A 26,501-nucleotide genomic window follows, 5' to 3' on the forward strand; every position below is an offset into this window, starting at 1 on the left:
CAATCTGTACAGGTAGGGGCCTTGGACAGAGCCCAGAGGGACACCCTGACTGTAAAATCGAATTTTACACGTACATTTGCTGGATGATACTTGCCATGTCTTATTTGTAAGCCGTGCAGCTGTCCATCTCATCAAGATTGCATTACTACCAGATTATAATTTATTGATCGGTGTTTGTTTTGTTAATGATCCTATCAAAGGCTGAAAATAGGTCTATATAAATTACGTCACATCATGCTTTTTTATTTTTCAGCTGTTATATTCCAAGAACATCATATTGCATATGTTTCAACATACACATGCTGATGTATGGTTTAAAGTCCTATCCATTCTAGTTCTGGAAATTTATCCAAAATAACCTCCATTATTTTTCCACTGCAAAAAAGGTAGACTTATGGATCTGTGACTCTGGGCTTGTCCTGTTCCCCTTAAAGATGGGTTTTAATAAGTGCATGTTTTCAATCTTGATCAATCTTTTCAGACTTAAAGGAGAACAGCACCCACAGACTGAAAAAAAAAACATGTTTATTTTATCATGCCTTGGTGTTTACTACATTTTAACACCACTTTTGGACTCTATGTACTTTTTAAAAATGAAATTCCAGAGTCTGCCCATATGGGGTTCGGCATCTTGATTTTTTTTTATCTACCTCTAGGCATCCCACATTGCAGTGTTTGACTTTAAAATATGATATCATAGTCCCTAAACTCCCGTCAGTGCACTGACTATACATGCGTTTTCATGTATACCCTGCTTTCTTTTAGTCAGTCAGGTTTAATTACCATTTCCTGCTGTTCAATGACTACTTAAAAGACAAACTGATAATCACACAGAACAGTATTCTCAGTGCCTGTTGCTACTTTTTTCTTTTTATAGTGGCCAGTTTTCATTCTTTGGTTATGCCTGAGTTGTAGTCTTTAAACTCGTGTCCCCTCCTCCTGCCCCCCCACACTTTGTGTGCGATTATCCCTGTTTGTCTTTTAAGTAGACATTGAAAAGCAAGAAATGGTAATTAAACTTGACTGAGTAAAAGAAAGCAGGGTATATGTGAAAACACATGTAAAGTCAATGCATTAACAGGACCTCAGGGGCTGTGATGTAATATTTTAAAGCCAAACACTGCATCGTGGGATACCTGGAGTTAAACTAAAAAAAATCGAGATGCTGGACCCTATGTGTACAGACACTGGAATTACATTTAAAAATGTATGCAAGATCCCAAAGTAGAGTTAAAATGTAGGAAACCTAAAGACTTGACAAAAATAAACATGTTTTTTCAGCCTGTGGGCATTTTGGTTTCTTTTGTTTCCAACCTGTATAGTGTGTTGTCTTCTGTTCCTATTTATTGTAGTAGTTCAGTCTCTGTTGATTTTTCTTTCCAGTGTTTCCTTCACTTTGTTGATTTCTCAGACATTTGCAATACATTTAAAGTAGGTGATCTGTTTTTCATCCATAACCTTCAGCAGATGAACAGGTAAGAAGTTGCTTCTGGAATAATCACACTTTTTATAAGAACACTGTTGTTGTCTTGAATCACTTATTGCCTTTCCTGAAGTTTGTTTGCGGTAGCATTTAACTTTAGACACTTTTTTAATACTATGCTTTTTACACTGAGGACTGGGATTATTCATCTAGAGGCAGTAGGTGTTTGCCTGATCTATCTGAGTTTCGAAGCACGCAAAAGGTCTCTGTGCTGCTGTAAGTTTGGCACATTTGCACAGAGCTGCTTTCAGTGCTTGTTTCTCATACAATGCAAACCTATATAAACGTTGCTCATTTTCATTATACTGTGAAAGTTTACTGTGCTTTTTATTTATTTATTTTTTGCATATCTTTAACGTTGCATTTTCAAACTGCTGTAAGGGATGCTGTTTTGAACTGAAATACATTTTATCTAGTGTTCCTTAGCTAGTGTTTGGCATCTGTTTGTGATTCCATAACGCTTTGGGTAAAAACTGCCCAATGTACACTGACAACCACAGACAGGATAAGGAGAAAGTTGGTTGTCTGTCAGGGGCAAGAATCCGCCAGATCAAGCAAGCACTCGGGTCACTTACCCCTAAGTACCAGTATGCCTCACTCATAGTCCTTGTGGCCATGGATCACCTAAGATGTACTTTGGACTACATGAAGACAGACATGATTGAGCTGTCTGAACATGTTGCAGGCAGGTATGAGTCTAGCATTGAGCAGCATTCTACCATCTCCGAGGATGATGCTCCAGTACCAGCAGAAAATGATTGACTTTAACAGTTTGTTAACTACTGGTGTCATTCCAAAGGGGTCCAATACTTGTCATTCTGGGAGGACATGGTTGACAGGCCACACTGCTTTGCCAGGGATGGTCTTCACCTGTCACCTCTAGGTGTTTGGATATTGCTCAAAACATTATCCATCCCTGTAGTGCCTTTTTTAGGCATTGCAAACAAAGGATAAACCCACATCAAAGCTGGTCAAACAATATGACATGCTTGAGGTTCTCCAAGTCATATTAATCATGGGGACAAATCAGTTACCATATTCTTGCTTGATACAGGTCCCCCACTTTGAATGAGGAAACTCATGCATCATACCTGAATTTACCAGAATCACTCACTGTTTAGTCCACTATCATACTCCTGGGTGATTTTAAGTACCCTTTATTAATTGGGAGGCATACATGTCTACTAACATGCAGGCCCAAAATTTCTTGACTTTGTTCCAGGGCATTTGAATTTACAGCTAGTCTGCTAGTGTGCACTTCACTAGGGGAACGAATATCCTAGGTCTTCTACTCTGAGTGCTGTACCCCCCCCCCCCCCCCATGTGATGTCCTCACTGGTAAGATCAGATCACAAAGTGGTCTCCCTGGAAATGAAATAAAGGTAAAACTAGTACCCCCATCTTACTCCAAAAACTTCTGCACAACTAATTATCACCAAAGAACAGGCTGGCACTGCGCTCTGTAAAGCTAAAAACACAGCTTCATTGGGGCCTGACGATATATACCAGGTTGCCACTTAAGCAACTTTAAATCAGGACTTAGGCACATTAAGATATTTATTTAACCACAGCCTCTGGACAGACTTTGTACCGGTAGTGTGGAGGACAGCAACAGTTGTCCCTCTGCATAAAGGAGGACCAGCTGACCAGGAAAATTGCAGACCCATAAGTTTGACTAGTCTTGTATGTAAGGCCATGGAAAAAAATAATCATGGACCTGATAAATAATGACATAGGAAACCTTCAAGCACTGGACCGGATACAATTTTTCTTTGTCAAGGGCAGGTCATGCCTACTGAATCTGGCGGATTTCTTTGAGATGGTCACTTAAGGCCATGGGTGAGGGTAAAACTGTACATACTGCCTACCTCAATCTGGCCAAGGGATATAACACAGTTCCCCACTCGAGTATTATAAATAGACTCAGAAAACTGGGCATAAACCCTTCTGTTACCAGATGGATAGCCAGTTGTCTCTCAAACACGACACGTGGTTAAAGTGAGTGAATCCAGATCCAGTGAAAGACCAGTTATTAGTGGTCTGCCACAGGAATCGGTGCTGGGGACCACTCTTGTTTGGAATATACTTATGTGATGTCAAGGCTAATGCAGAAGGCCTTTGGATGATAGTTGCCAACAACTGCAAGCTGGGAGCAATCATTGAATCCCAGGAGGGTCTAGACTAGATAAATGATTGGTGCCAGAACCATGGCCTAAAACTAAATGTGAAAAAAAGCATCCTTCTATCCCTTGGGAAGTCAAATACCCCTGTAAATTACAACACCAGTAGCATACCCGTAACAGTAGACTCTGAGGTGAGCAGTCTAGGTGCAGAGTTAGATAGTATCCTGAACATTGCCATGTGTCCACAGTGGTGTGCAAGTCCTTCCATGTAGTTAAACTTTTATAAGTAGAGGTATGGCATCCAGATCCAAGGAAATTATAGTCCCACTATACTCTGTCTTCAGTAGGTCAATATTCAAGTACAGTGTGCCATTTGGCACGTACTTGACTTAAGCACTTACAGCAGCTGGAGTGACCTCCATAAAGAAAATACAAAGTTGTAAACCGTATGTCCTGTGTAGAGTAAGGGGTGACCTATGCCTGACCTACAAGGCACTTGCAAATCCAGCCTTGATGGAGCTGCATTTTATGTTTATCTACTAAGATTTAATCTGTTATCTGTTTTGTCATTTTGCCCACAGTTGTTGACCAACTTGGCTCTGGTATTCTCTCAACATGTACGGATCCTTACATTGGTTTGTAGGTTCGTAGGTAAGTACTAGGATAGCTGCCCTTGTAGGCCATTTTAAGCCTAGCCAGTTTCCCTACTAAGGTGAGAATCAAACACCGCACCTTGTGCCTGAGAGGTAAACACCTTAATTCTTATGCACTTTTCTAATTCAGTACTGAAAAAATGTGAAAATATTTGTATAGGATAGGTTAATACACTAAGCCAGTGGTCTGCATGTGTAATGTTTTCCCAAAATGCAAGTCCATTTCTCTGGTTTAAAGCCACAATGGGTTGAAATGGTTACCCTTCTCCTTTGCTAGATAATTTTTTTGTTTAGCTGGTTGCAGTGTGTATATTTTTAACTGTTCTTTGAAGTGCATATGTAGTTAACTGCACAAAAAGCTATTTCTGGCTTGTGACATTTGGCATTCCTATGGGTTTCATCCATGGCTGTTTATTTTTAGCTTAATAGCATATAACACTAGAGTCTTGCATTTCTGGACAACTGCCATACCGTTTTTGATTCCAGATAAAAGAATGACAGCACTTGCATAAATCCAGTCTAACATGTACCGTTCGAACTGTGGCCTCGTATGAAAGTTGTCTTGCAGGCTTTGAAACTGTTAATTTTCTAAACTAAAAGTAAAAATAAATTAATTCACAAACTGGTATGGGGGTTAGACTGACCTTTACACGTGGCAGAAGTTGTATTTTGATGCAAGCCCCCCCCCCCCAACACACAACACACACACACACTTGCAAAGCCTTTACTGGGACTTGAATAAGACTGAGTTTTGTTAGTTCAGCAGTACATGTATTATATGAAGTTGGGGGGGTTCTGTCCAAGCTTCGTACCATAGAGCAACAATGTGATGCATGCGGTGCACATGGTTTCCAGGTGGGCACAGATTCCTACATGTGCTTCCAGTGTCCATCACTCCTTGCTACACTTGGTCTCCAGTGCAGATAGAGTTGCAGTGAGGTTTCCTTTCCTTGAAAAATGAGTTGTGGCCAAGCCATCTTCCCCCTGCCAAGCTGTTTGGCTTCGAGTTCATTGGATGATTGTAGAATAGTAGTGTTTAAGTCTGGTGCCTTGCCCCTGTATCCATGAGACACTTAACAGGCAGCACTGGTCCGTTAATAGCTGTGGGCCTTGAAAACCATAGGTCTTTGGAGAGATGGAGTGCAGAAGAAAACTGATTAAAGAAAGAACATGTTTGAGGTAGTAGTGACACCGCTTTACTGCACAACCATGGGACAGAGGATACAAATTCCAAGGCTACTTCAGGCAGTGAATAAATGCACAAAGAAGACTTTGAGAAGGATGCATGGAATAATAAAGAACACTATAGAAGGCCTTTCAGTATGTAGATGATCAGACTTACAGGATGCAGAAGGATGCCTAGAGGATTGGAAATTAACTTGAGGAAAGTGCAAAATGCTGGTATTAGTAACTGTGTAATATTTGTGGAGCCATGACTTAAGCAGAGCATGTGTAATTAAGTATCTCCTCAACGTTAATGTGATTCTGTTTTAATAATTTCAACATATGTATGTGGTGACTGCAAATGAGGAACTGGAAGAAGCATTGCATTTCTCAATAAGAACATGTTCTTTATTCTTTACTGATGTGTAGGTGCATATTGGCCACTGTTCTGCTTAGTGGTAATTCCATTTGTAAGGTGCCAGATAATCCTCTCTATTTTTACCCATCCAGCATGTTTTAAAGAAAGGGAGAGTTGGGTAACAGGGGTGTCAGTCTCCTTAGAAATGGAACTAACAAAAAAATGCAGTTTTGGCCAAATGGGCATGTGTAACTCATCCCGATGCTCTTAACCTGTCTGCATAGATTAAATTTGTGTCTAATTTCACGCACAGGTGTGATATGTTTGCTAAACTGAGGAAGGTTGCTTGTGACAAGATGAGTGTACTCTGAATGGAGGATTTTGGAGTCATAATATTTGAAAGAAAAGATTAGTGAGGCATTACATTTTGGCACAAGATGGTGCTGATAATAAAAAGATTGTGTTGATGATGATGATGATGATCATATGTTTAATCATGTAATCAAATGACTCCATCTAAACAGATGTAAGGGCACAGTGGAAAAATAGTCTCTGAGAGGTCTGGACTTTTACTTCATAGGTAGGTACTAGGCTATCGGCCCTAGGGCCTATACATGCCTAGTCAAAAAGGTTCCCTGGCTTTCGCCACCCAAGAAAATTATTTTCCTGTGCCCCTGTCGAGCAGAGCCACAGAGGTGATCCCCGGGGTGAATTTCCTATTTCCCATCCAATCATCAAGATTTTTCTTGAAGAGTGCTAATGTGGAGCTTTGTTTGATATAGGTAGTTTGTTCCAGAGTTTGAGAAGTCTCTGGAACAGGAATATATCCCTCCAGCATGTTCTGTTTATTGTGTTGACAAGGTTTAGGTCCCTAGAGCGTGTAGCTTGGAGGGATTGGGATTTCTTTAAGTGGAGCATGTCCCAACAGCTCTGGGTTTGACATACCTTTGTATGTTAGACAGAAATTGCCTCTGAATAAGCAATATGCAACAGAGTAAAGCTGGAGTTTTTTTAGATGGTCTGTGTAGGGCATCTGTATGAGGCCAGTAATCCTCTTTGTGAGGTATTTCTGCAGCCTTTCCAGTTGTTGATGTCTTGTGAGGTACATACCAATAGGGGTGTTGTACTCTATAATGGGTGTAATGAGTGATGAGTTGAGGGGAACAATGACCTCTTTTTTTTCCTGGATGAGATACCTTTTGTGATGAGGTAGGAGGATTTCTGACTACTGTGGCGATGTGATTATCAAAGGAGAGACTACTGTCCACTTGTGTCCCGAGGTCTCATCACACTTTCAGTGTTAGAGTACCACCTATGTGGTAGCTCATGGGTACAGAGTTTTTACCAAAGGAGATGACAGTGCACTTTTTGGCATTGAGCTTGAGGCCATGGCTTTGACACCAGGCATCTGTCTCAGTGAGGCCCTTTTGTAGGATGTCCACATCATTAGGAGTTTGTTATGGCTCCTAGTTTGCAGTCATCTGCGAACTTTATTTGCCAAAGACCTTCTGTATTAGCCTGTACTTCAGAAAAGTGGATACCAAACTGGAGAGGACCCAGGATTGAACCCTGTGGTACTCCACGTGTCACTGGTCTGAAGTTGGATTTGGAGTCTGCTACTTTCACAGTGTGGGTTCTGTCAGTGAGCCAGCCAGTTGGCAACCCATCTTGTGATCTAGGTATTTATATCTATTTTAGTGAGTTTATCTATAATTCTAGAGTGGGGGATAGTGTCAAAAGCCTTGGCAAGATCTAGATAGGCTGTGTGATCCACCTTACTCTAGTCAGGTTTAGGAGACATGATCTGCCTTTTACAAACCCGAACTGGGTGGGGTCCAGAGTTTGGAGATTACCAATGCTTTTGTTTATAAATTCCATGGTCCACTTCTACACTAATCCCTCAGTCAGCCTATTTTTCTAGGCTGTTAATTAATTCAAATACTGAAATATTGATTTGTCACTTGTCTACAGCTGTGAATTACACCATGCCTATTTTGTTTTATGCAAAGACCTTATCTGCTAAGTAAGCAGAGCTAGATTAGGGGAATGTAGTACAGGCTTGTAAATGATTGCTAGAGGTACCAGAGTTTAAAGTACTACTGACCAGAAAATTAAATAAAACAGAATTAGAATAACGTTTTGGAAACTGTACATATGCATCAGAGGTGTGGTGTGGTGAGTATAGTGTAGTTTACTCACTTAAAGAATATACATATGTGTTGGCACAAAGAGCATATGTGTATGCATTTGTTATCTATGCATATGTTAAATAATGCCTACTGTATTGCTCAGTTATGTACTTACACACATGCTGGTGTTGCATTACATTTGTTTAATGGCAGTAGTTTACAATACAATTGTGTACTCTGCCGTGTTAAATGCATTTAATATTCTGCCTCCCTCACCTTTATTTCTGCCCTGTGCCCTGTTGCGTGGCTGTTTGATTCCTTCTTTACGAACCCTTCAGACAGTCCATTCCATAGGTCCACAACCGTCTGTATGAAAAAGACATTTTTGGAGGTTTAGGAAAGCGTTGGTTCCTACAACCTTTTGTTTTTGCAGTGTTTGCCTCTTGTTCTCTTCTGTTCAGAATGAATTTTTCATGTCTCCCTGACGTGATCTTGTCCAGCAATATCATGTCTCCTTGTCTGTCCTGCTTTCAAAAGAAGAACTCCAGCTCCTGTAGCCTGTGGTCATATTCCTTTGTCCCACAGACTTTTTGGTAGTTTTCCCTTGTATTCTTTCCAGACGTCTGATGTCTTTTTCCTCATTTGGCTTCTAGAACTGCATGCATTACTACAGGGGTGGTCTGACCAGGGCCATATAGATTGTGAATATTCTCTCTTCGCTTCTGGAATCTAACCCCTGTGGATACATCCAAACATTTTGTTTGCTTCTGCTACTGCCCTGTCACTCTTCTGCTAGTGGTCCAGGTGTGTTCTGCACCCTCAAACCCTTTTCCTGTTCTGTTGCTGTCATTTCCACTACCCCCTCTGATGGTTACTACCAGGGATGTTGTGGCCAGTGCGAGACTTTACATTTGTTTGCATTGAACCTGGACTGTCATATTGCTACCCAGTTGAACAGCTTTTCCAGATCCTTTGTAAGACTGACTGTCCCCACCGCCCATTGCTATTTAGTAAAGCGGTTGAACCTCTTTATCCCATTTGAAATATCAGAGACAAGTACACTTAAGAGTTGTGGACCCAGGACAGACCCCTGCAGTACTCTAGTCTAATCATAATTTTGCTAATTTGACGTTTACCATCTCCCACAAACTTGTCTCTCTTACCCTTCAGACATGTAACTGTCCACATCTCCAGGCTTGTTTCTATTTATCTAAATTTGTTTACTGGGATAGATTACTGATCAAACAATGACCAGTTACAGGCTCAGTCCTACCCCAGGCACATCCATTTTTTTCTGTGAGCCTCTGGAGTGGTACCAAGTCAGAGGTCTTGCTGAAGTCCACAGAAACTGTCTGCTGGTATTCCCATGTCAAGTTATTTGCAACCCAGTAATGAAAGTGGATCAGTTTAACTGACGGCTCCTTCTGGCCAAAGAACCCATGTTGGTTGCTGTCCTGGAGGTCCAAATGAGTATTAGTCTTCTACTGTCTCACTTTTTTCTTTTTCCCAGTCAGTCACTCTGTTTGTTTATCTGATGGGTGATGCAGTGCATTAGTCCACCAGATGAACCATCCTTCTACTTTTCCATTAGCTTCAGATACTTTCAGCTTTTACAGTTTAGATAATAACCATGCGATAACTGCATGTACAAGATGATTTTGTGATGGACAACAGGCAGGACTTTGCCATGAGTTCCTAGCTTCCTGTTTAGAATAACAAAGGTCTTTAGCTAAACTGCTGATACGTGTTTATTTATTTATGTTTTTGTTGCTTGGGTTAGTCCCACTAGGCTAGTGGCCTCTTTTCAGGGGTGACCCATTATAGTATTTATATTACTAGGGAAAATGTGGCCAGGGCATTGGGGAACTTCCCTTACTCTTTTCTATATGTGCAGGGGATCTTTTACATCCATTTGAGCTACCACCAGCTCAGACATGGACTTCTGTTTAATCTCTTATCTGAAGGACAACACACACAGGAATGCAGCACCCCCTAATGCTGCACTGCAGTGTCAGAAATTAAATCACTTAGAGTGGGAATAGAACCTATAGCCTTCTGGTCTTACAGACAGATGTCCAAGTTAAAACATTTATTTGTTCAATGGGGTAGTGTCATACAAAGGTTGTGGGATTTTGTTTGTTCTCTCTCTTCCCCTGCACTCTGGCTGTATCATACTTTTGCTTTGTGATTAACTGAACAATTGATGCACCAAGTTCAGCCTTATAAAGTCGTAAAACAGTACCATTAAAGCTGTTTCAGAAAGTACTGTAAACAAGCAAGCAAACATGCCCAAATAAGCACACAGGTGTTAACCATGAGCAGGTAAACACATGCAGAAAACCATTGAAAATGGTATTAGTTTGGTTGGGTGATTTATATATACATATGTAATAGAGCGAGCCAGCCTTCACTGCTCCTCAGATGACCTGGGATTAATTAGATGGCTGTGTGATTATATATACATATGTCAAAGAGCGAGCGAGCCTTCACTGCTCCTCAGATGACCTGGGATTAATTAGATGGCTGTGTGATTATATACACAATATATGGATATGTCATAGAGCGAGCGAGCCTTCACTGCTCCTCAGATGACCTGAGATTAATTAGATGGCTGTGTGATTTATATATATATATATATATATATATATATATATATATATATATATATATATATATATATACATACAGATGACCTGGGATTAATTAGATGGCTGTGTGATTATATATACATATGTCATAGAGCGAGCGAGCCTTCACTGCTCCTCAGATGACCTGGGATTAATTAGATGGCTGTGTGATTATATACACAATATATGCATATGTCATAGAGCGAGCGAGCCTTCACTGCTCCTCAGATGACCTGGGATTAATTAGATGGCTGTGGGATTTGTTTATATACAGATGACCTGAGATTAATTAGATGGCTGTGTGATTATATATATAATGTATACATATGTCCTAGAGCGAGTGAGCCTTCACTGCTCCTCAGATGACCTGGGATTAATTAGTTGGCTGTGTGATTATATGTACAATATATACATATGTCATATAGCGAGCGAGCCTTCACTGCTCCTCAGATGACCTGGGATGAATTAGATGGCTGTGTGATTATATATACAATATATGCATATGTCATAGAGCGAGCGAGCCTTCACTGCTCCCCAGATGACCTGGGATTAATTAGATGGCTATGTGATTATATACACAATATATGCATATGTCATAGAGCTGGCGTGCCTTCACTGCTCCTCAGATGACCTGGGATTAATTAGTTGGCTGTGTGATTATATATACAATATATGCATATGTGATAGAGCGAGCGAGCCTTCACTGCTCCTCAGATGACCTGGGATTAATTAGATGGCTGTGTGATTATATATACATATGTCATAGAGCGAGCGAGCCTTCACTGCTCCTCAGATGACCTGGGATTAATTAGATGGCTGTGTGATTATATACACAATATATGCATATGTCATAGAGCGAGCGTGCCTTCACTGCTCCTCAGATGACCTAGAATTAATTAGATGGCTGTGTGATTATATATATACAATATATACATGTCATATAGCGAGCGAGCCTTCACCTCCTCAGATGACCTAGGATTAATTAGGTGGCTGTGTGATTAAATATACAATATATACATATGTAACAGAGTGAGCGAGCCTTCACTGCTCTTCACATGACCTGGCATTAATTAGAAAGTCCAGGAACTGAAGAACCAGCTGGGTATGGATGTGAATGAGCAAGCAATGCTGCTTCACCCTTTTGGGAAAAGTTTGTCTGGTCCTGCCACAGGGCTGCCACCTCAAGTCCCCGGTGTATGCAGGGGTATAGTTCCAGGCTTTCCCTTGAGTGCACAAGTCCTTGTCATGGGACTGTGGGGGAACAAAAGAAGAGCATGAAAAATTGCATTTGGTACAGTAAAGTACAATAGCTAAACAAATCCGTAATGTTACACACAATTGTCGCTGAATATTCACAGAAGAAACCTGGAGTAAATAAATCTCTCCATTACAAATAACAAAAATGAACCTGCCCTTAGAAAGAGAGAGGGAGAGAGAAAAATCTCACCTATGGAAAGATGCAACTACCCTATAGAACCATAAACCATCACTGTAACGTATAAAAACCTCAAAACCATTCGTTGTAAGCATAGAGTAAAACATTACACTTTTCAGTTCTGACAAGTCTTTACAGCTGAGTAGAATTTAAGTTATGTAAAACTAAAACATAACATTGGGTGCAAAAGCTATATTCAGAAGCAGTTCATTGATCACTTGCATATAACTTTAAACATTTGTCACTGCAATGGGAATGTAAAGTATATTGCCTACCTGAACTCATCATAATATCATTCTAGGTATGTGGGCAGTTGTTTTAAAAAAAAGAAACATCTTTATTAAGTTATCATGTATGACATAGGCAATGTTACATTTACGTAACTGAAAGTAAACCATAGTGACACAATCTAAGTGGGAAACATTATACATTCCAAAACTGTGCCGACACAACTGTAGTTGCAAACATTTATATATCACTTTTAATATATATCCAGTCATTGTTAGTCATCTATTACATAGCTCATTCAAATCCTGCCTTTTATACCTCAATCCACCTCTTCATGTATGGCTCCCACATTTCCAGTTTTTTTCCTATGTAATTTGCTGCCAGCCTTTTCTAAAGATCCCATTTCCAATTGTTTTATCTATTACTATTTTTGCTACTACTAGAAAAATTGGTTTGGACTTAGATTTCCATTTTTTAGTAATTGCTTTTTTATGCAACCGTCTTAATTAGACTCAGCAAGGCCCTTACTATGCCTAGGCAATTCAGATTTCTGTATCACAGCTCAAAAAAATCATCTCCCTAGCCACTCCAATTTTCCTACCCAGCATCTCTGATAGAACAGTCTGGAGTTAATCTTCAAAGTCCACCAACCAACTACACTCTTAGAAAACTCCAGTATTTGGAAAAAATCTATGGAGTCTGTTTGGGATATAAATATACCTATGTAAACACTTCCAGGCAAAAATCCTAAATCTTCTAGATTTTGTTGCATATTTGGGAGACGTACATATATGCCCCCATTGTTTCTTTGTGAATTGCTTATCTGATCTCTACTCCAATCCTTCCTAACCACCTCTGATTGATTCTTATAGTTATCATGCAGTATTTTATCCATCCAGTATTTTATATGCTCTACTAATTATTCTTTCTTAACAGCAACTTCTGTTCTAGATTTTACTAAAAACTCTACAAGGGCTGGTCTTTCATTTAGGACCCCTCCTGCTTCTTTTTCTCTGCATTTACTCTGATGCAAGTCCTTGGTATGGAAGGCAATCACTAGCCTGCAGTCCAAATAAGTTCTTGGCGTCTTACATTCTGTCACCTTTCCCTCTCTAGTTATTTGCTCCCAATACCTTAGTTCCTTTGCCGGTTTTCTCCAGTATATTCCAGCACCCTCTTGCCTATTGTCTGTATCCCTAATTGCAGTTATCCCTATTGGCAGAATTTGCTTTCTCCATTCCTGTGTTGGCTTATTTCTTAGAAGACCTTCTGCTACTTTATGAATATAATATTCTGTATGATTCTTGTTGTTCTCCTTAAAGGTCTGCCTACAGAATCACAGTCTCTCCCTGTTACTTGAATTTCTTCCCATTTCATCATAGTCTCTTTCCACTTTGAATTATAGTTTTCTGCTTGTGATATGTATAGGAGCATTAACTGTGTTGCTCTGAAATTTAGTTTCATTAATGTATCCTGAAAAATTTTGAAACTGTCTCAAAATGTTCCACAAAACTGTAATGTCTCTTTCTGGTTTTGTCAGGTATAAAATAATATCTGCAAATCGAGCCAACTTTTCTTGACTACCATAGCAATTATGTCCTCGAATTTCCGAGTCCCTTATTTTTCTTTACCAGTGGTTCTAAATGTAATGCAAATAACACAGGGGAGATAGGACACCCCTGCCTGGTTCCTCTGCTCAAGCAGAGGTTAGAGAGGAACCCACCACTTTAATTTTCTCTTCTAATCCATCATATGTCCTCCTAATCAACCTTATTATTTTATCAGGAATGTAAATGTTCCATTGCTCTGCTCATAAAAATCCCATTTTACTCTGTGAAATGCTTCTCTGCATCGAGACCACCAGCAACACTGATGTTTTCTTACATTCTGCTACCCTCTCGCCACTGTTCTGTTTATGTTGTCAAATGTCTGCCTACCCTCCACAAAACCACATTAATCCATATCAGTCAGTTTTGGCATCACTTTTGCCATTATTTTAGCCATCATAGACATGAACACTTTATAATCATGATTTAGTTTTGAAGTGGGCCTGTATGAAGCTGGATCTGATGGATCTTTACCCTTTTTAGGTATCACAGCTACTACCGCTTTCTTCCAGGATAATGGTATTTCTCCTCCTCTTAAAATACTGTTAAAACAAAATGTTCCAGATCTTTATCAGTTTTTTCCATCCTAGCTTCTAAACTTCCACAGGAGTACCATCTATTCCTGAAGATTTTCCTGTAGATTGGTTACACATCACCATTTTTATCTCCTCTCCTTTTATCCTGTTAGTAATTGAGCCTCCTCTCCCTCTACCCTTGGCATATTTAATTCTTGCACAAAACAAATATATCCAGCCGAGACAGCAGAGAGTACCACTTTAAACTTCTGTTTATTAAAACAAAACTTAAAAAAAGAAAACCGTAAAAAACACAGAGATGAGCACTTTTACGCCTATGAGAGGTGGTTCCTCAGATCTAATACACAGCAGTTAAAACATTCCTTAAATACTTAAAAATCAATTAGAGCTCCAGATCTCAGCACAGGTCCTAAAGGTACAGAACCATTTAAGCCTTTCCCACAGTCAGCATGCAGTTCCAAGATCCATTTTGTTTCTGCACACTCAGTCTTTGTTTTAATGTCATCTCTCCTAATGTTAGGCGTAATCAGCACTAATACTAGGAATGTAAATTTATGACAAGGGTCAGTGGCTACAACATGTCTAGCGAGGGCATTTCTGATATCTTTCTTAGAAATATTATTGTGTTCACGTATCCTGTCCCTTAGGGCCCTATTTGTTTTACCAACATGACATTCACAAATCTTGCAGACAGCAAGATGCACTAAATTTGTACTTTCACAGTCCGCAAAAAAATTAAAATGGTAAATGTGCCCAGTCACATTATTCTTGTAGCTATTAGTACTGTTCACATATTTGCACATTAAAAGATTTACATGGATACGTCCCTTTCCTGCTTGATAACACATTTGTACTCATTGCAGGTTTATAGCGCAATAACTGTTTCAGAGACCGATTTGTTCTTAAAACAAAAATTAGGAGTTACACCCAACAAAACTTTAGTACTTGCGTATTATCACAACCACATTTTCGCTGTTGCATTAATACTTATGTTGGCCTGAAAAGGAGTGTGGGAATTAGCGTAAGATGTAATTTAACATCTCTATTAACAGCAAGAAAGTTTGTTTGTCTTACATTCAGGAAGTTAAACAACCGTGAAAGTTACACACGTACTGTTCAATTGGCTCGGCTGCTGTTGTACTTTTCAAAGGATTACTTGAAGTCTGAATTGTTTTTAATTTGCTGAGTTGCTGTCCTTGGCTAAAACTATTTCATGTGCAATGAGTTTCATTATTGTATGTTACCATTTGAACTGAATAGCTGCTATTTTATGAAAATGTACTTGGATTTCCATATGCTTTCCGCCTCTCTTTTCTGCTTCTGTACCTCTACTAATTTTCCAGGTTCTGACTGAGCCCTACTGGCAGTTTCGTTTCTGTCCCTCTTCCCACTCACATTACTGCTACTCATTTCAGTGTAATTTAAAATGGACATTATATTTTTTTAACATGGGGTTTGGCCATCACACCACAGAAACATTTTTTTTCTATAATACTGGTTGGCATATCTGCAAGCATGCATTTCAAGGACCCCCCCCCCCCCAACTGTAAACCAGGTCAGAAATTCTACTGTACTTTATAGTTCTTAGCACCTTCTTTTCCTTGACTGTACCCAAGTGTTATTTAAGATTTCGGTACTTGCATATTATTGCAACGGAAGTAAAGCTTTGTAATATTATACTGGACAGAAATTCCGTGCTGATTTCAGTCTTGCATTTAAATGATAGAAAATGTTTTCAAGCAGGGATATCTACCAGCTTACAAATCTGGATGTGATAATACGTAAGTACCCGAACTTCTGTATTTCTCATCAGCTGTGAGACTATGCCAATTCTTTTTCACTGTTTAACATCATTAGAATAAGTAAGGGAGAGCCTAATCTTTTTAATGTCTGCATTAGGCATAGATTCAACATTATAATTTCTAGCAGAAAAATGAGGTCTAGTGGATTCTGACCTATGCCTTAGGACTTCCTTATGTGCTACATCAATCTCTTCTTCTGTATAGCCTCTTGATAAAAAAATCTTTTCTTTGCTGAGAAAAAGATTCTAACATGTCACCATCGTTATGACACAGCCTTGATAATCTAAGGAACTGCCTTATCACCATATTTCTATGAACAAAATGCAGATGCATACTGTGTCTATGTAAAATATTTACTTTCTTACAAGGCTTCTTGTATACAAATCAAACAACAACAAAGTACTCCCAGCAGATTTGACGCATCACCACGGAAAATGAAGAAAATAAGTCCAACAACAGCACCACGTATGAGGCGACCAGGCTCACTTGAATTATCCAGAATACTCAGTGTGTGTATAAAAGCAAAGATCTTTTATTCACACAAGTCCAACAGGTTAGCGCTTTCACGTATTGCTTCCTGAGACCTTGAAAATTCAAATGCTACAGTTGCACTCTTTAAATACTGCAACAGTCAAGGGCGTGCCCTTCACTTAACCATTTAAAGGGAAACCGCTTCATTTTCTACCTGCTGCCAGATTTTATTTAAAGAGTGCAACTGTAGCATTTGAATTTTCAAGGTCTGAGGAAGCGATACGTGAAAGCGCTAACCTGTTGGATTTATGTGAATAAAAGATTTTTGCTTTTATGCACTCTACGAGTATTCTGGATAATTCAAGCGAGTCTGGTCGCCTCATACATGGTGGTGCTGTTGGACTTATTATTAGCTTCTTGTATACACTTGTGCTTAGACCTGTGTGAGAACATCTTGTGGACCTGTCCAAATAAAGAAGACTGATGTAGTACAGAATGAAAGTGTTAAGGCATAGGTCAGAATCTGCTAGTCGTTGTTCTGCTAGAAATGGTGATACATCTGTGCCTCATGCAAGCATTAATATGGTTAGGCTCTCCCTTACTTATTCTTTTGACTTTAATGTTGTTTGCAATAGTAAAAAAGAATTGGCATATTCTCACTGCTGATGAGAAATATAAAAGTTTGTTTGGTGCAACACCTAATTTTGGCTTTAAGAACAATTGGTCTCTGAAACAGTTATTGAGCTACAAACCTGCAAGGAGTAAAAATGTGTTATCAAGCAGGAAAGGGACATATCCATGTAAATAACTTTTTTGTGGACTGTAAAAGCACAAGTTTAGTGTATCTTGCTGTCTGCATGATTTGTGAATGCTATTATGTTGATAAAACAAATAGAGCCCTAAGGGATAGGATACATGAGCACAATAATATTTCTAAGAAAGATATCAGAAATGCCCTTGCTAGACATGTTACAACCACTGACCCTTCTCATAAGTTTATGTTCCTAGTATTAGAGCTGATTAAACCTAACATTAGGAGAAGGTAATTAAAACAAAGACTGAGTGTGCAGAAACAAAATGGATCTTAAAACTGCATGCTGACTATGGGAAAGGCTTAAATGGTTCGGTACTTGCGTATTATCGCAACCACATTTCGTATATGCAGCTTTGCTTTTTTAAGTGTCCTGGTCTGGTTACTGTGGGCGCATCAATGAAGATTGCCCTTCTAGATATCTAGTGGGAAGTTGTTTAGTTATTTTTGCATAACATCTGCAAATGCTGACATACACTCTTACTTCTCGACCATTTCACACTGTAATTGTGATAATAAACTAAGACGGGGCAGTTTTAACTATTGCTGTTTTAACATTACTTGTTGAAATGACAGTTTGTATTAGCATAATTTCTGGACGGTTGACAAACCAATGGTTCTTTATCTTTAAGACCTGTGCTGAGATCTAGAGTTCTAACTCACCCTGATTTGTGAGCATTTAAGGAATGTTGTAACTGTTGTGTATTAGATCTCAGGAAGTGCCTGTAATAGGCATGAAGGCACTCATCTTCTCTGTGTTTTTTTGTTGTTTTATTGTTTTTAACTGTGATGAAAGGTGGTACTGCCAGCACAGCTAGCTGGAGTTTTGTAAATAATTGTCATTTGTGAGTATCAAACTGATTTATGCAAGATGCTTGTGTTACAAATATATTAGAACTGTATGTCATGTGTATATCAAACTGAAAAAAAAAAAACTTAAAACCACTGTTAAGCCGGAAGATGAGCCTTAAAACATTACATTAATGTAACTTTATTTCATGCTGTTGTCAATGGCAATAGACTTCAGTTTTTATTTTGTGTACATCAAACTTGATTTGTGTAGATGTTTGTGTTGAAAAGGTATTTGTAAAGTGCTTATGTTTGAAATGTAGCCACAGTGTACCCTACTGGAGAGAACAGAAATGTACATGCACTATTGTAACTGTTTAAATGTATATGCTTTAATGTAAGAAATTGGAAGGTTAACTTCAGTCCAGCATAATTTAAAATATATCTGAAATTAAATCACTTTACAGGCTAGGCCATAAAGATGCTGTCTCACAGGTTTCAATGCAGCTAGAGAGACTAAGTCTGTACTAGGAAGCTTTCTGTATTGTCTTTGGGGTGAACTAATTACTATTCTGGAAGCATGTAGGTATAAAATTGTTTTGACTTCCAGCACCTGCCACAGATCTGAGTAAGAGCTCTTGTGTGTGTATTTTTACAGGTAGGTCTTAAATCCTGCCAGTTTCCAGCAGTGGGGGGAATTGCATGGGAACTAGAAGTCAGATGATCAGAACTGATGTCATTCTGCAAGCTATCCCAGAGGTAATATTTTAGATTTTATTTTGAGATGTCTCTTAGAGACAAAGCATTTTGTATTCTGTCATGGGCCTGACAACAAGGCCTATTCAGCCCATCATCTGCCTTGCTCTGTTAAGTAAGTTATTAGGGAATAGTATACTTCTCTTAGATTCAGTCAGGAGTATAGTGAAGCTTAGTTTAGATATTTTTTTCTTTATTTATCTGAGTCTGTCCTTCAACATTATTTTAAATATTTAATGTATTGCCTTGTTTTATTATTAAATATATTTAAACCTTTCATTGTGGCTGATCTTTGTAGATTTATTTAAGTTTTGAGAGTATTTGTATATTTATTTGTTGACACTGTGTGGACCACTCCTTATAGCCTTGCTCTTGGTCAAACTACCTTTTGTATTAATATTAATTTCAGTCAGTAAAATTGGACACCCTTTGTTAAGGGCCTTAAAGTAGCTGGCAAGGGGTTCTGGTGTCAGTGATTGCCACATTACAGTCTGGGCAAGAGCTGTGTGTGAGTGTGTGTGAGCTACTTGGGCAGGGACATGAAGCACTGGTTGGACAGAGAGAGAGTGTTGGAGGACTTAGCTTTGAACCCTGGCTAAGGACTCTACTCTATAGGTCTGCCAGTGGGGAGTCTTATTGGGGCTTGGAGAAGGAGAGAGGAACCAGCCCCGGACTGATTGTGTTCCCTGTGTGCTGTTAAGGGAAATTGTGCTTGATGCAGAGAGCTGCATCTGGAAGTACTGGGTGTGTACCCGTTATCCTCTCAGTGAATGTGCCCTACTGGTGCCAATGGTGAGGATTGAGGCTCCTTGATTACTGGCCTGGAGGTGGAGGGTTGCCACATTAACACTTGTTTTAATAAATGGAATTTTAAGTGGCAATCTCTGCTGTGTTGGCTGGATATACTTGTTTTGTGCAATATGATTTTTCTGGTTTACCAGCCTTGCCCGCATATCCTGTTTGTTCTTACATATTTAATTCTTCCATAAACACTTCCATTTGTACCTTTTTCTTGATTTCCATATTTCTCTGGTTTATACAGACTTTCATTGAAATTCCAAAATATTTCTAATAAATCTGCAGGACCCCTTGTTATAGGCTCCTTAAGCTTGGTGAGAGCCCTTTCTACTTTCTATTGCTCAAGTTGTTGTGCTAAATGTTTTTGTGCTGTAGAGTTACAAACGGAAAACAGTTGCTTGAAAGCAACTTTCTAAACTCATGCATATTATTGAGGTAATCCCTTATTTTCTGTTTAGCATTCTGTAGTTGCTCCTCCTCTTGTTCTGGGAGATTCCCCTATCTTACAATACTTTAATATTTGTCAGTCCCTGTAAATAATTCTTGTCACTTCTTAACCATACCTCCCTTTCTTTTATTTCCATCCTATTTTTACCTCACCCCCTAGCTATATTTTCAGAAGTTGTTTCTGTCTTCTCTAACAACTCCTGAATAATTTCCACTACCCATTCCTTAAATTCCTCTCTCATATAGGTGAGAGAGCCAGTGTCTCATTTTTATTTCATTACCTCACTAATCACTCTCAAAAGGAGGGCTTTTGTCCCTCCAGCTTCACTACATTTGTTGTAGGTTGAGACACTAGGGTATGCTAAAAAAAAAAAAAAAAAAGTATCCTATCTTATGCCCATGCTTGTTAGGCCATAAGTAAGTGTTCCATAATGCAAAGCGAAATGTCCACGTCTCAAAAAAAGTGATTTCGCTACAACCAGTCAGTCAAAAAAAGTATATGCTGCACGATTTTTCTTTCCTAGTCGCTTTGTTTTCTCTCTGATGGTGGTGTACAGTGTAAAACAGCTAAGTCTGTGCCTAGGAATGACCAGCAGTGACAGGCAGTTCATACAGGTTTACATATTTCTATGGGATGTGCTGTCATGTGTGCTATGTAAATGTCCACACCATGCCCTGATAGTTTCCTTAATTCATTTGTAGGTTGTTGTTCTGCGTTATACTATGAAGCAGTGGATTATCTGGGTTGTCGCTTCATATTTCCTAATATAGCCACTTCAAAAAAGACAGAGTATTTCTGAATGATTATAATATAATCTGTGAACTGTACTTTAGGGGGTGGGGTGAGAAACTATTTATTTGTACACCTCTACAAAATCAAAAAACAATTGGAAGTGTGTGTGTGTGTGTGTGTGTGTGTGTGTGTGTGTATATATGTATATACGAGTGTGTATGTATGTATGTATATATGTGTATATATATATATATATATATATATATATATATATATATGTTGTGTCTTTCGGCTTTTCCCAGTTAGGGGTCGCCACAGCGAAACTCCGGTCCGCTAATGATTGGCAGATTTTTACGTGCCAAGTTGCCTGCCCTGACGCACAACCTTCAACGAAGGTACGCCCATTCATGCATGTCTCCACACAGAAGACGCTCTAGCTGATATATATATATATATATATATATATATATATATATATATATAAAATGGTTGAGACCATAAGATCAAAGTTTTGAAACTTGGAATGTTTTGAATGGCGATCGGCATACAGCACTGAACAAGAAATTTACCGTTTTCCTTACTGTATTGCAATCTTGGAGTTGGTATCTTTATTTAGTAGGGGGTGTGGGGGTTGCAGGGGTGCTTGTCCTCCTGCGAAACGTAAAAAATGTTTTTTTTATTTTTTATTACAATTTCGAAGTTTCAAAACATTGATGTTATGGTCTTGACCATTTGCAGTTCAGTTTTGAAACTTCGAGTTTGTGAAATAGATCCATATATATGTGTTTGTATGTATAAAATATGGAAGCCACACAACTTCAATCAAATGGCAACTGGCTGATAATCTAAAAGGTTGTGCATGATCAATCGATAAAAAGTCAAAAGACGAACACAGTGTTGTTTTTTGAGGCTCACAAACTGTAGGTAACCCACATACATGTATGTATATGTGTGTTAATTTTTCTTTTTTTTTTTTTTAAGTAGCCTCAATAAAGGTAAAGTAGTATGCTAATGCTGGTTGTGCAGGTCAAAATGAGTATGACCAACCACAAGCAGTAAATGATTTGCCATTGCAGTAGTAATTTTTGTTTATTTAAAATTTGCTGTGATAGCATGCTTGGTGTGTGTGTGTGTGTGTGTGTGTGTGTGTGTGTGTGTGTGTGTGTGTGTGTGTGTGTGTGTGTTTTTTCTTCGACGTGTTGATGTGTGATCATGGAACTTGATGGTCATGACTGTGCATCACTAAGACACTAACTTAGCCACAAGAAAACTTTTCAATGTCATTTATGACAGTGACTGGCAGTAGTGATAGGGTACTAGGCCTGAGGCAGTTGCCTAAGGAGCTTTGTATTGGCTCTGGGTTTATGTCTGCATTTAAGTGTGGGCCTCTCTGTGTTTATTTCCATCTCTCATGAGGCAGACTCTTGCAATTCATGCATACATGCAGCAGATGTAAAAATGGACCTCTGGAGTTTATGTGCAAAGTGTTTACTATACGTGTTTATTTCCCTTTCTCAATGCATGTATTAAGCAAGAGAGTTTGATTTTTTTTGTCTTGGTTTTTAAAATGTTTAGCTACTTACGCATGGAGTGTAACCCAGATAAAGTTTTGTTTACATGCATACAAATATTTCAAGCATGGGCATTAATGCCCTTCTAGCTTGCCAACATACCAAAACACTTGTTCCCATAATAACTGTTCAGGCTGTTCTTAAAAATATCTAAACTAGTACTTGCATGGAACAGACTATCAAATTACATTAAAGCATCAGCTACTCTGTCAGAGAACCATTTAGTACACATCTCATTCATATAGAATCTTCTATATCGGTTGTCTGATAATTCTCTAGTACTTTTGATAACCCCAAACATTCCCAGAGGTAGTTGTCACTAAATTCCCTATGTACCTGAATAAGATCTCTTGGATATCTGTAAGAGACGCTGTACAATTTCAGATATTTTAGTCTTTTATAACTTAAATTTTCACTTCCATGAATGCCCTTGGTATATTTCCGCTGTACTTTTTCCAGTTTACTCGTACTTGTTTTCTTATAAGGTTTCCATATTGTTATTCCTTTCTCAAGTTTGGGTCTGATGTAACTAACAGACAATGACTGCATCGCTTTTGATTTCCTAGGCTTTATAAATCATTTTATACCTCTTATAGTTCTATAATTATCATTAACCAATTGGTTGATATGATTAGAAAAACTCATAGCTGAATCTACCCATAACCCGGGTCCTTAAATGAGTCTACAGTTTCAGTCACTGTGTATTGTGTTAAATTTGTGCTTGTGTGTCAAACCTGGAAATTTGTTTTAGATTGATACCTATCTTATCCTTTCCCCTTGAGCAGTATATGAATTAACAGATTTTGTTTCTTAGGAATGTTTTACTTAACAGTGGCCAGGATTTATTTCTTTTTACCAGTGTCAGTATTAGACAACTCATGCACAGTACATACTTCGAAGAGATACAGTACTACAGTGGATCGGCTCACTGGCTTACCACAGATGCTAAAGAGACATCCTGGGTTAGTGGCATATGATAATTACCCATGTGCCCCCCCCCCTCCGAAATGCCCATGGCAACTGAATTGTACAGTGGAGTGATTCTTAGAACTGCTAAGCATTGTAATTCCTTACTACAAATGCATTGGTTAACTCTGCCCAAATTTTTCCGTCATCCTTTTCTGGCAAGAATAAAGGTCAGTTTAGAGTTATGGTCCGGGGAAATTAGTGGATAAGTAGTCTGTGTGTGTGTGTGTGTGTGTGTGTGTGTGTGTGTGTGTGTGTGTGTGTGTGTGTGTGCGTGCGCTTGTGCGTGGCTGCATGTATGAGTGTATGTAGAGGTATGAGTGGTGTGAGGTGTGTTTATCTGCCTGGGTGATCACATTATGGTGTTACCTGGGTAATGTGTAGGCATGTATGTAAATAGGTGAATGGGTAAGGGTGTGTCTACCCGTGTACACTATTGGGTGGGAGGTATGTGTACAGTAAATGTGTGTGTGGGGGGTTGGCCGTCATACCTAACCTCCCCCTTGACTAACTGGCAAGTCCTACAGTACTGTAGAGGGGCACTACACACCAGGATCCATTAAATTTATACAGAAATCAGTTCATAAGTTTGTGGAGCAATAAGTTGTTCTCTGCGGAAAATTTATGAGGGGGTGCAAAACACCAGGGGCAATTTTAAATAAAATAGTCTAATCCACTTGTAAAGTTAATAGAATGCTGGGTTTAGAGCACAAAACATGCAGTAATCAGCATGAAACTCTGGCATTATTGACTTGCCATACTGATCCATGACACAAAACGCTATGCCGAATACTTCTGGACAAAGCTGGTGGGAATCAGTAGATGACACAGTCTTTCTAAATATTATTCTAATTCGCTTAGAGGTAATAGAGCAACACGTTTTGCATCACAATGCATTTTCTGAACAGTAAGAAGAATAAAACGTTTAATGACTGACATTACTGACTCTGCAATCTTTTATAATTTAGGATGACTGAGGGAAAAATAAGAGGCAACGTCAGGAATGTTCTTTTAACTTAAAGATAAAAGGTATGTATCTGTGTTGGGGACTGTGACTAGGTGTGCCTTTAAGTGTGATGCCATCGTCTTCCAGTAGTGATTCCCACAAGGGCAGCAGAAAGGGGCCAGCTCTTGTAGTAATTGCTGAATGATTCGGAGATGTGAAGATTATAGTGGATTGAGATCTTTCCTCAATGTGGCTAATGTCTCTGAATTGTTTTTTGATTGTACATGGAGCCTTATTTTGCCACAGTCTTTACTGCAAATGGCTGGGCATGTCTTTGAATCCTGTTCAGAGTATATGATAGTGGTAGAGATCACTTCTCTGAATGCAGAGAACAGTTGGACCATGTATGTAAAAGGAGATAGGTTACACTTGTGAGAAACTGTGAGAAATAGCTGTACAAAAATGTCAGAATAATAAAATGTGGAAATGCTATGGGGCTGAGCTTACCAGAAGGTATGCCTGCTTAGTGTAATTTTTGTCTGTTTTGTTCAGAATATGGTTTGATTTTGCTAAGACAACGCTAATTCAGAATTAACAGCTGTTACATTTGTGTTAGATTTTTGTTAGCGTTATGTTTTTAGCTAAAATAGTGAAAATTTCTACGCTTTCAAGGATACATTTGCTAAAATTGTTGTACACTTATAACTTTGTTTTTTGTAAAAGTATGCTATTTTCTGTATATGCTAATTACAAACCTCTTTCAAAGACATGTAGTGATAGAAATGTTTTAGTTGCTTCCTAGGAAATGGATTTGTTGAAAGATCCTCACATTTCTGAGCAGAATCATGCAGTGTTACTGTAATACTAAATGGGGTACGGGTCAGGTTTTGAGTGTCAAGGGCAGCCGTAATAGCATCCTTTGAAGTACACAAGTGACAGAACACTGTGCTGTAGTGCATCTTTGCGTGACATCGGCTTGTGGTGTGGCTCGTTTAACTTGTAAATTTTGTCTGGTCCTATGACCCTTAAAATCTGAAGTGTCAGTAGTAGACCTGGATGGCTGTGGGGAAGGTAGGAGTGGTGACCAGTCCATATATGGATCTGAGTAAATACATGGGCTATGTTCTTGTAAGTAGAAAAACATTTAAATGAAGAGGAAGAGGTTTGTTTATTTACAAAAACTAAACATGGGCAAGTCTATTGTTTGTCTTTTCGGCTTTTCCTGGTTAGGGGTCGCCACAGCGGACCTCCGGTCCGCTAATGACTGGCAGTCTATTTTTATGGTGCCGAGTTGCCAGCCCAACGCCCAACCTTCAGCGAAGGCACGCCCATTCACGCATGTCTTTTGGAGACCACTGTACTGCGGAGAGGACATGCAGACTCCACACAGAAAGCACTCCAGCTGAGAATCGAACAGGAGAACCTCTTGCTGTGAGGCAACAACGCTACCACTGTACCACCGCGGCTTACAAACATGGGGCAAGTCTGTAAGAAATGAAAATATGGGTGGGTTTTAGAAATAACCGATTAGAAGTGAGAGGAGATCTTTTAAGGCATAGGGTTCTTCCGGATTCTACAGCAGTGGCCATTCCTGCTTTCATTCCTTTTAGGAAATGTGTTGGTAGAAGGGCAGTATAGAGAGAGCGAGAAGGAATTCGGCTGGAAATATTTTTTTTTTATCCCTTTGACCTAGATCAAGTCACAAACTGCAGCACTTAGGAAATCTTTGAATAATGTGATTGGGGTGAAGGATAGGATTCTGAATAACTGCAGTGCTTTTCTGTAAGGAAACAATGTTGTGGTTCATAAAACTCCTTAAGCTTCTTATTTTTACTTGAAGCCCACAGAATGGGAGTCATTCATAAAGCTATTGCTGTGTTGGTCGAGAACTGAATGTTTTCTGTCAAATAATTTTTTTCTTTCATTTAAACAGTGCAGAAGTGAAACTAGCTTCTTGCACTGTCTGTGCTAAGCTTGATTTGTTAGTAATGCAGGCACGTGTGTAGAGGTGTCCAGTAAGCCTACCATGAGATCTCTTAAATTTTCACCATCAGCAGTGTCTTTTTGT

The 26,501-nt window shown here is 39.0% G+C and overlaps 1 protein-coding gene across 1 annotated transcript in view; it reads left to right on the forward strand.

Moving 5' to 3' along the window:
• Positions 1-26,501, forward strand: part of LOC122787253 (3-methyl-2-oxobutanoate dehydrogenase [lipoamide] kinase, mitochondrial-like) — a 422,261-nt gene that overhangs the window by 31,527 nt on the left and 364,233 nt on the right. The gene's annotated exons all lie outside the window — the stretch shown is intronic.

Source organism: Protopterus annectens, chromosome 13.part0 (genome assembly GCF_019279795.1).
Source record: "Protopterus annectens isolate FY-2018-M chromosome 13.part0, PAN1.0, whole genome shotgun sequence".
In the NCBI taxonomy this organism is placed as follows: Eukaryota; Metazoa; Chordata; order Ceratodontiformes; family Protopteridae; genus Protopterus; species Protopterus annectens.